Genomic DNA, 10,245 nt, shown 5'->3' on the forward strand with positions numbered 1-10,245 from the left:
CTGTTTAAAAATAGTTTTAATTAAAAAATATTATTAAAAAAACAATACTATTATTAGAATTATTTAATATTTTAGTATCATATTTGTTAGAAATAAGAGAGTAATCTAAAGAAAGTATTGATTATTATTTAGTGTATTCTCCAATGAATATTGATACAATGTACAAGGATTTATATAGATGCTAGAAGAATCAAAGCAATAAAAGCGTAATAACCGACAATAAATATACAGATATACTAAATAAATATAATTGATGTTAATTGATCTAATTTACCCTAATTATACTGTAACATTCCCCCTCAAACTCAAGTGGGAGCTAAGGATACCATCTTGAGTTTGGACACTAAAGTCCAAAAACGAGTAGGATGATGAGTCTTGGTGAAGATATTAGCAGTCTGATCCAGAGTCCTAACATCTACAAGACGAACGACATTTATAAGGAAACATTGCTGAACAAAGTGACAATCAATCTCAATGTGTTTGGTACGTTCATGAAAAACATCATTATGGGCAATCTGATTAGCACTGTGGTTGTCACAATAAACATCAGTTGGGAACGACTGAGTGGCATCCATGTCTTCGAGAAGCCAACGAATCAATACAACCTCGGCAATGGTATCAGCGAGAGCACGATATTCAGCTTTGGTGCTTGATCGAGCAACGAACGTTTACTTCGTGGCTTGCCAAGAAATAAGAGAGTCTCCAAGAAACAAACAATAACCAGTAGTAGAACGACGATAAGTGGGATCGCCAGCCCAATCAGCATCTAAGTATGCTTAAAGGGTTAAAGACGAATGAGCAAAAAAATGAAGCCTATGAAACAAAGTGCCTTTGATGTAGCGAAGAATGCGAAGAACTACCGCATAATGAGTAGTATGAGGAGCTAACAAGAACTGGCTAAGAACATGAAAAGGATAGGCGAAGTCTGGTCGTGTGATAGTCAAGTAGACGAGACCTCCAACTAACTATCGATAAAGAGTAGGATTATCCAAAACAGTGCCATTCATAGGAGTAAACCGAACATTAGGCTCAAGAGAAATAGACTCAGTGAGACTATTTGTAATTCCAACTCGAGCAAGAAGATCAAAAGCATACTTAGCTTGAGAGAGATAGATACCGTCATCAGAGGATATGACTTCAAGATCAAGAAAATAACTGAGAGAACCAAGATCTTTCATCTCAAAAGTGTGGTGAAAGGATGCTTTAAGATCAATGATACCATCAACATCATCTCCAGTAATGAGCATGTCATCAACATACAAAAGTAGAAGAATAACCCCACATTTACTTTTACAAATAAAGAGAGCATTCTCATAAGGGTTTCAAGTGAAACCGAAATTATATATAGTGGTGTTAAACTTTTCAAACCATTTATGAGGAACTTGCTTCAGACCATAAAGTGCCTTACGAAGAAGATAGACTTTGCTAGAAGAACAAGGATATCCTGCTGGTGGTTTTATATAAACCTTCTTTTTAAAATTCCTATTAAAAATGCATTCTTCATATCCATCTGACTGAGAGACCATTTTCTGACCGCAACAATGGCAAGGAGAGCACGATCAGAAGTGAGACGAGCAACAGGAGCAAAATTTTTTTCATAATCAATACTTTGCATACATCCTTGAGCAACCAATCATGCTTTATGACGTTCAATAGAACCATCAAAGCGAGTCTTTATCTTTTATACCCATCTACTATCCACAATTTCTTGATCAGAAAGAGGATTAACCAAGTCCCAAGTGTGTACTTTTTCTAGTGCTTTGATTTCTTCCTGCATCGCTTGCTGCCAATTTGGATTGGTAGAGGTTTCTCGGAATGACTTAAGTTCATGGTGATGAAGAATAGTAGAAAAACATGATAATTAAGAAGATGAGGATGTGGATTTTTTACTCTAGAAGAATGAGTGGAGGGAAGAGGTAAAACAGTAGGAGCAAGATCATCGTCCGGTCTAAAATCATTGGGAGGTGGAGATGGCAAAAAAGTGAGAGGCTCGAGAGGTTGACTTGACACAGAACCTGTATTATCATCACTAGGAAAAAGATCAACATTGGGGTTAGTAAAAAATGGTAACTGAGTAGAGGGAATAGACTCAAATGAGGAGAAACTAGAGAACATGTGATGCTCCCACAATACAACATTCTGAGATATACGAATACCTCGAGAGATAGAATTCCAACAACGATTATCTTTGTGTTTAGTGCCATAACCAAGGAAACAATACATGCGAGCACGTGGTTCAAGTTTATTATGTTCATGAGGCTAAAGAAGAAAAAACAGACACAACCAAAAACTCGAAAAGAGTTGTAATATGAAGAAGTATGATGAAGACGCTCAAAAGGAGTAATGTTACCAAGAACAAAAGAAGGAAGTCTATTGATAATATATATGGACAGCAGTGAGAACAATTTTACCCCAAGTACACTCAGGACACGAAGAAGAAATAAGCATTACATGAACAGAGTCAAGAATGTGACAGCATTTGTGTTCAATCCGTCCATTTTATTGAGACGTACTAGGGCAAGAAAACTTAGATAAGTACCTTATTCAGCAAGAAAATTTAAAAGTTTGGAGTCATGGTATTCCATAGCATTATCGCATCAAAAAACTTTAATGACCTAGAAAAACTGAGTTTAAATCATAGTGGCAAAGTTAATATAAATCTGAGGCAGCTCATGGCAATTAGTCATCAAATAAACCTAAGTAAAACGTGAATAATCATCTATAAATACTATAAAGTATCGAACCCCTCCCGTAGAAATGATAGGAGCGGGCCCCAAACATTAGAGTAGAAAGATCAAAAGGAGAGCAAGCAAAAGATGAATTATTATGAAAAGATAAGGCTGGTTGTTTTACAATTTGATAATAAATGCAATCAAAAGACTCATTAACTTGACCTAAAATACCTTTAGACACAAGAGGATGTAATTTTTCTAAGGAGCTGTGGGCAAGACGGTGATGCCACAAGTGAAGGGTAGATAGAGAAAAAATAACATAGAGATTTAACGTAAAAGGAACATGAAGATTCTCAAGTTCAAACAATCTTCCGACATTACATCCAGTCATGATTATCTGTCCCGTCCGATCCTGCATATGACAACCAGAAATAGAAAAATTAACATCAAAACTGATATTAAAGTTTAATTTTGGAATAAAATAAGCATCAAGAAGATGAAGATTTGACTGTGAAATAAAACCCTTATGTGTCGCATGCAAGAGGAATCATCAACAGTGTTGACAGAAAGTGCATTTGTAGTGATAGATAAATACGAAAAAGGATGACATAAAGGAGACATGTGATTAAAGCAACCAGAATCAAAATACCATTTAGAGTTACTTGGAGGAGTGGAAAGAGCAGCAGAGGTATTACCAGAAAAGGAGAGAAGTTGCTTAAGAAGAGACTCGATGTCGGATGGAAAGACAGAAGGTGGATTGAGAGAAGCATAGTTGTTGGATTCATTAGCAACAGTAGTAACAGTAGAAGTAAGCACCGTCTTAGAGTAGTTGGAATGAGAATGGTACTTGTTCTGATATGAATGTTGTGGGTGAGTAGGGCAGGTAGTAATCAAGTGTCCTAAGAGCTTGCAATAATGGCAGAACAATTTTGGACATTTGGAGCCAATGTGACCTTTCTGTTTGTATTTTTGACATTTAATAGAAGGACAGTCTTTGAAGAGGTGTCTAGAACGGTTATAGTTTTGACAAAATTTACCTTTTCTGTCAACCCAATGAACATAGTTAGAGCCATTAAGGATAACAGGAATAGGTTGAAAAACATCCGATTTTTCCATAATAGCAGATACAAAGATGAAAGAGAGGAAAGAAAACTGCAAGATCAGAACAAAAGTCGAGAAAACGGAGGGCAAAATTGAAAAGAGCTCACCAAAACCCTTAGGATAGGCCCACTATCTGCCACATCAGCAGATGAATGACATATGGCGACGTCTGTGTGGAGAGAGAAGACACGTCAGCGATGACTTAGCATGCGGGTCGAACGAGTGGGTCGAGCTGGGCGACACGTAGGTCGGTGGGAGTCGCTGATGCTTTGACACATGTGGAGATCTGAACCGTTGATCGTTGTCGTAGATCCAACGGTGCTGGTAGCGTCTGGAGAAAGGAAAAACAAAGAAGTGGACATCGACCTTGAGGCGGCGTGTCTAGTGGTTTTCGACGACAAGTCTAGACTCGTTGAAGTGGTAATGACGAGACGAAGACGTTGGTAAGGGCGGTGACGAACCAAAATATCGGAAAATAATCGAAAAACAAGGGCAAAGAACACTGTCGGAAGAAAAACAAAAGGGACTATAAACTAATTTCCATGGAGAAAAAAGAAAAACCTATGGTCTTGATACTATACCAGAAACAAGAGAGTAATATGAAGAAAGTGTTGGCTATTATTCAATGTATTCTCCAATAATACAATATACAAGGGTTTATATAGATGCTGGAAACAAAGTAATAAAAGCGTAATAACCATCAATAAATATACAGATATACTAAATAAATATAATTGATGCCAATTGTTCTAATTGATCCTAATTATACTCTAACAATATTCATTATTGAATCAAAGTTATATGACCAACGTTGTTACCTGGTGAAACTTACAAACATATTTTGACTATTCTTGAGTTAAAGTATCTGTATATATACATAGAAACTTTTTCATGTCTTTTTGTTAGTTTAAACACCTACCAAAACTGTTAAAGATAAGATGAATATATAATTGAATGCACAATATCTTGTCACAATGATGACATACTTATTGGTCCAAAATAATTTATAATGTTTTTTCCTATTTCAATATAGATAATAAAAATTTTACTAAGAGAAAATATGATATAATTTATACTTACTCTTTATGCATAAGCAACATTATATATAAGAGTAAAGTATCGTTTTTGTCCCCAACGTTTGGGGTAAATTCTATTTGTGTCCCTAACGTTTAAATCGTCCTATTTGTATCCCTAACGTTTGTAAAAGTGATTCAATGTTATCTTGCCGTCAACTATACATCATGAGCGCTTTAGTTTGAGTTTTAAAAATCTCTTTTTGAAGTTAGAATACAAATGTATGAGATAGAATCGATGATCTACTTCGAAAAATAGCTAATCAAATGTTGAAACTAATTCCTACAACATTTACATAATTCACTTTTCTAGGGACATAATTGAATCTAAACACAAATAGTGGGTATAATATTAAAATCGACCACATCCAAGTAAGACCTAATTGAGAATGAATACATCCAACTGAGAATAATTGAAAAATATAATTTGATTTGTTAGTATAATTGATAGTAGGATAACATTGAATCACTTTTATAAACGTTAGGGATACAAATAGGACGATTTAAACGTTAGGGACACAAATAGGACTTACCCCAAAAGTTAGGGACAAAAATGATACTTTACTCTATATATAATTACTCATAATTCCTACAAAAAAAGAGGTAAGCCAAAAAGACAAAAAAAAAAAGACATACATCAGCCTTCATCGATGTTATTTCCTCACTTAATTTTCTAAATTAGAAATGAAATTAAATAAGTAAGAAATATAATTTAAACATTAAGAAAACTCATATGTGAAGAGTTATAATAAATTAACTTGTATGTGATAAAAATGATAAAATTTATAATAAAAATGATAAAAATTTAAATAAATAGGAGCAAAATAAAAGAAATAGAAGAAATAGAAGAAATAGAGTACAATAACGAATGATAATATTTTATAGTTTATAAAAAAATCAAAGAGTATAAATCATGCATCATAGGAGGAAAAAAAATATTACCAAATGGAAGAATAATTAGTAAAATATGAGATTGTTTTCAAGCATATATGACTTTTTAACTGTGAATAAGTTATAAAATATAGAAATAAGTAAAATAAAAAAAATGAATGAAATTAAAATTTTTAGTCCTACTACACACATATAAGCTTTTTTGACAAACAAGTCCAACTAAATTAACTCTAATCCAACAAAATCCACTTACATAATGTGCGCGTAAAATTACGCTGTTTTTCTTCGTGTTTATTCTTCTTCTTTGCGTTCTTCCTCCGTTCTAATCAATATTTTTTATTATTAAAAAAATAGAGAGAATAAAATGAATTAATTTCAAAACTTCCAAGACATTGATTAATCAATATTCAATACCACATGATTAATTACTTTTCAAAGTATCAGCCGTTGCAATTTCTTTGACCTCACGGTACAGAATTTTAATAGTCAATTTTATTAGCCCAAAAATGGTGAAATATATGCACGCGTGTCAAACAATAAAGCTAAGTCTTGGATTATTAATGGTGTTACTCTATCTTTTTGTGCCAATATCAATATTATTAGTTTTCTTAATCCGTAGGTTGGATGGAATAATTGGAAATGGGATGATGGCATATTCTTTTGTCTGGCCATTTGCTTCGAAAGAGTAATAAGATGTATATTCCAACCAATGGTTTATAGGGTTCACTTGTAAATGTGGCAAAATGAAAATCGATGGAATTCGCATCGCTTTCAACTTCAAATTAAAGGCTCCCAATATTGGCATCAATGGCTGCCCCACTCATCATGTGAATAATATTCCTTCATTGTCTTGGTCGTTTTTTATCATATGGTCAACGTGGGTAGCATGAACTTTTAACTTTTAAGTTTTAACCACCCTTAGCTCTCTTCTTTTCCATTTTCAATCATTAATCATTTTATTTTGATGCTCTAATCACATTACATTAATAAAAATTACTCATTTTTCTATATTTATTGTGTAAATAATTATCCAAAAAAATAATTGTAATTACACGACTGTCAATACATCAAAATTAAACTTAAGAATAATATGTCATAAAATATTATGATAGAAACAAAATAAAATTACATAAATTTAGAACAAAACAAGAAAACAAAAACATTAATAACGCCAACTTCTGTTGTAATATCCATCACCTATATGGCTTTATTCCGATTTTTTTTTTTTTTTCTCTTTGATAGTCCAACTTCTGTTGATATACGACTAGTCACGTGTAACAAATAAGTAGTGTTCAAAATTTTAGCATCCCTCCTAAAAAACTCATATTATTCCTATTCTCAATGATACCCAGTATACTTAATCGATTTTAAGTGTTAATTTTTTTTAAAAAATGACAAACAAGGAACCAAGCCATTTGCCAATGAGTTATAACTCAAATGGCATAATCTCCTCATACTCAATTAAGAGGTTGCGAGTTCGAGTCTCCTATCTTTGATAAAAAAAAAAAAAAGCCATTTCAAATGCTTTTAAAAAATTAACTTTTAATTAGTTAAATTAATTAATTATTAATCATTTATTATATTTTAAGTTTAAGATAAAAATAATTTTTATAATTAATCAGTATTAGCAAAAAAAAATAGTTCACTAGTTAATTTTTTTTGTATGTATTCCGGTTGGTACCTGAAGGTTCAAAGAGTGCTTCTTTATGTGAAGACTGAAGAGAGATCGGGTAACCGTTGGTCCGACAAGATGATAAGACAGAATTCTCAAAGCAGGAGTGGTACCTGCAAAGGTATTCCAACGCTCATGTCAGAGAACTAGAAAGGTAGGGAGTAAGTATTAGGGTAGAATAATCATACATGTGAGAGAGATGGAACTCCCCTTTTATAGATGGTGGAGGCTATCTTATCTTTGAGATAAGAAGTCCCACTTCTTATAATTCGAAAAATGGTTAGGACGTAGAGACGATTTCAGACCATTAAAATGGCAGAGATATTTTTGGGCTGGTTGTCTTGGACTCGTTAAGAATCCGAACGCTAGGTTAGGAACAGTTGCCCCAAAAGCGTGAGGGTAAGCTTGCTTAGTCTTCACGTTGATTGAGTTCGGCTCTCCATGGATCGGGAGATCGTGAATCTTGTGTGGGAAAGCAAAACGTTACTTTGTATTTTAAAAAGTTTTGGGTTTTTTAGTGGGTCGTTTTGATATTTTAGTTTTATTAACTTTGGATATCCGTTTCGTTGGCCTTGGAGGTGATCAATCTCCGGAGTAGCCGTTTTGTCGAATTCCGTTTAACGTTTTGGATTTACTCATAAAAAAGGAAAACTTTACTTAAATAGAGAATGTTTACAAGGTGAGGNCCTTTAAAAGCGAAAAAGAAAAACAAAATATCAAAAAGAAAAAATGTTAAAAGATAAGTTACCAATTCTTGTTTATGTAAGTGACTTTCTTTCTGGATTGTCCTATTTGTAACTTCTCTAAGTCTCCTTCTGGTTCTGGATCTCAGGATCGACTGCAATTCCTATACCTCTCGTGACATCGATCTGGGATTCTTGTTCTGTGCTCCCTTATAGAGACGGTTCGAGAGATCGCTTTGCTGATATGCTCTTGTTGGTAGCGTTTGTTTGTGGCAATCCTACCTTCCAGAGTTTGAACTCAGTGGTCAAGCTCATGGATTATGCGGTTTATATCTTCTCCTCGGCCGCTGAATGGCCTGCTTCTGTTAGACCGATAATTTTCTTCTCGAGACTACTACCTCAGTTGACTGTGCAGCGCGTGGTTGTGGACCATGCTAGCCAGCCTAGGAGATCGCCGTGGTTCTAAGGAGGTTGACCAGGCAGTCGATGAGGGTTAGGTTCCGAGTTTTGGTTGGGTTGTTCCTCACGAACGTTTGTCATGCTAACAGAATTTTTTATGGTCCCCACAAATGGCGCCAATGTTCACGTCGGTATGTGAAGGTTCAAAGAGTGCTTCTTTAGGTGAAGAGGGATTGGATACCTGTTGGTCTGACAAGATGGCAAGACAGAATCCTCAGAGTCGGGGTGGTACCGACAAAAGCACTCTGATACCCAAGTCAGAGAGCTAGAGAGGTAGGAAATAAATATTAGGGTAGAATGATCATACTTGGGGGAGTGATGTGACTCCCTTTTTATAGATGGTATAGGTTATCTTATCTTTGAGATAAAGAGTTTCACCTTTTATAATTCGAAAAGTGGTTAGGAGGTAGAGATAATCCCGAGTCATTCGGATAGTAGGAATATTTTTAGACCGGTTGTGTTGTGCTCGTTAAGAATCCATACGCTAGGTCCAAAACAGTATGTAACTATAAAACTAGAAAATTATTTTGGATTGAGCAGAGTTTTTACCAACACGCACAATTGTTAAAAAATTGTTATTAAGTAAATTGTCGGATCGATGCCATAAACTTTATATTCAACCCTATTACACAAAAGATGAAACATCAAATCAACTACTTAAATAGAATGTACATTGAAATATAAAATATATAATTAGTTAAAATATATGTAATATACATAATAGTTAATTTAATAGCTAATTTTTTATCTACACATAATATTTTTTTTTCTACTTTTATAGTAATCAATAATGTATTGAATTAAATACATATCTTTGGCTATGCTTGAAAAGTCCGAAACATTTAAGCAGATTTTTAAGGTGGTTCGGGACCTTTGTTGCCATGTCTAGCCAAAGTTCCAAACACCTTTCCTCTGCGCTGAAATGGGATTTGGTACTTAAATATTTTAGATGTTCAACATCAAAGATTTTATTAATTTGCCACCAATAAAAACTTATGTGTCAATATATCTTTTTCAAATTCCAATCCATTAATGAAGTGAGTTGGTCACAAGTAACTTTCAATGGTTCCTTAACCAATAATTATATATATACAAGTCACCAACAGAAACCGTATATAGAAGAAAATAATAAAAAATAGAAATGAAGGGAGAGCTATAGTAATAAGTAATTTACCAAGGTTTGTACTTTGAACATCAAATAAACAAATTTCAGCAATTAGAGCACTCTATTATTAATTATTATTTCTATATGCTTTTCAATATTATTTGATTCTTTCTTCTTCGTTGATCTGACCATATTTATAGTTGGCATTGACGCATGTCTTGATTCTTTTTCTCTGTTAGCCCTAAATACAGTTTATTCTCAAACCTATCCGGTTCAAAAAATTAGCAAAAATCATAACCTTGTGAGAGAAAACATGACTAAAACTTTCACCTTCGTGTGTTCGTTCATATTTAATTTGTTTAGTGAAACCAAATGCAGCATCATTAAATTTAGGTACATATTAATGTAAAAAAGCATAACTAACAAAGTTAATAATTACTACACCTATTCATATTTTATAAATTCAAGCATGCATTTTATTTTATAATTAAATCAAGTTTTTAACTAAATTCTCCTAATCATAGGGCTACCACGTACTTCTACTACTTCCTGTTGTCGTTGTCGTCCGCCATCATCGCTGTCGTCACTG

Source organism: Arachis ipaensis, chromosome B06 (assembly GCF_000816755.2).
Source record: "Arachis ipaensis cultivar K30076 chromosome B06, Araip1.1, whole genome shotgun sequence".
NCBI lineage: Eukaryota > Viridiplantae > Streptophyta > Magnoliopsida > Fabales > Fabaceae > Arachis > Arachis ipaensis.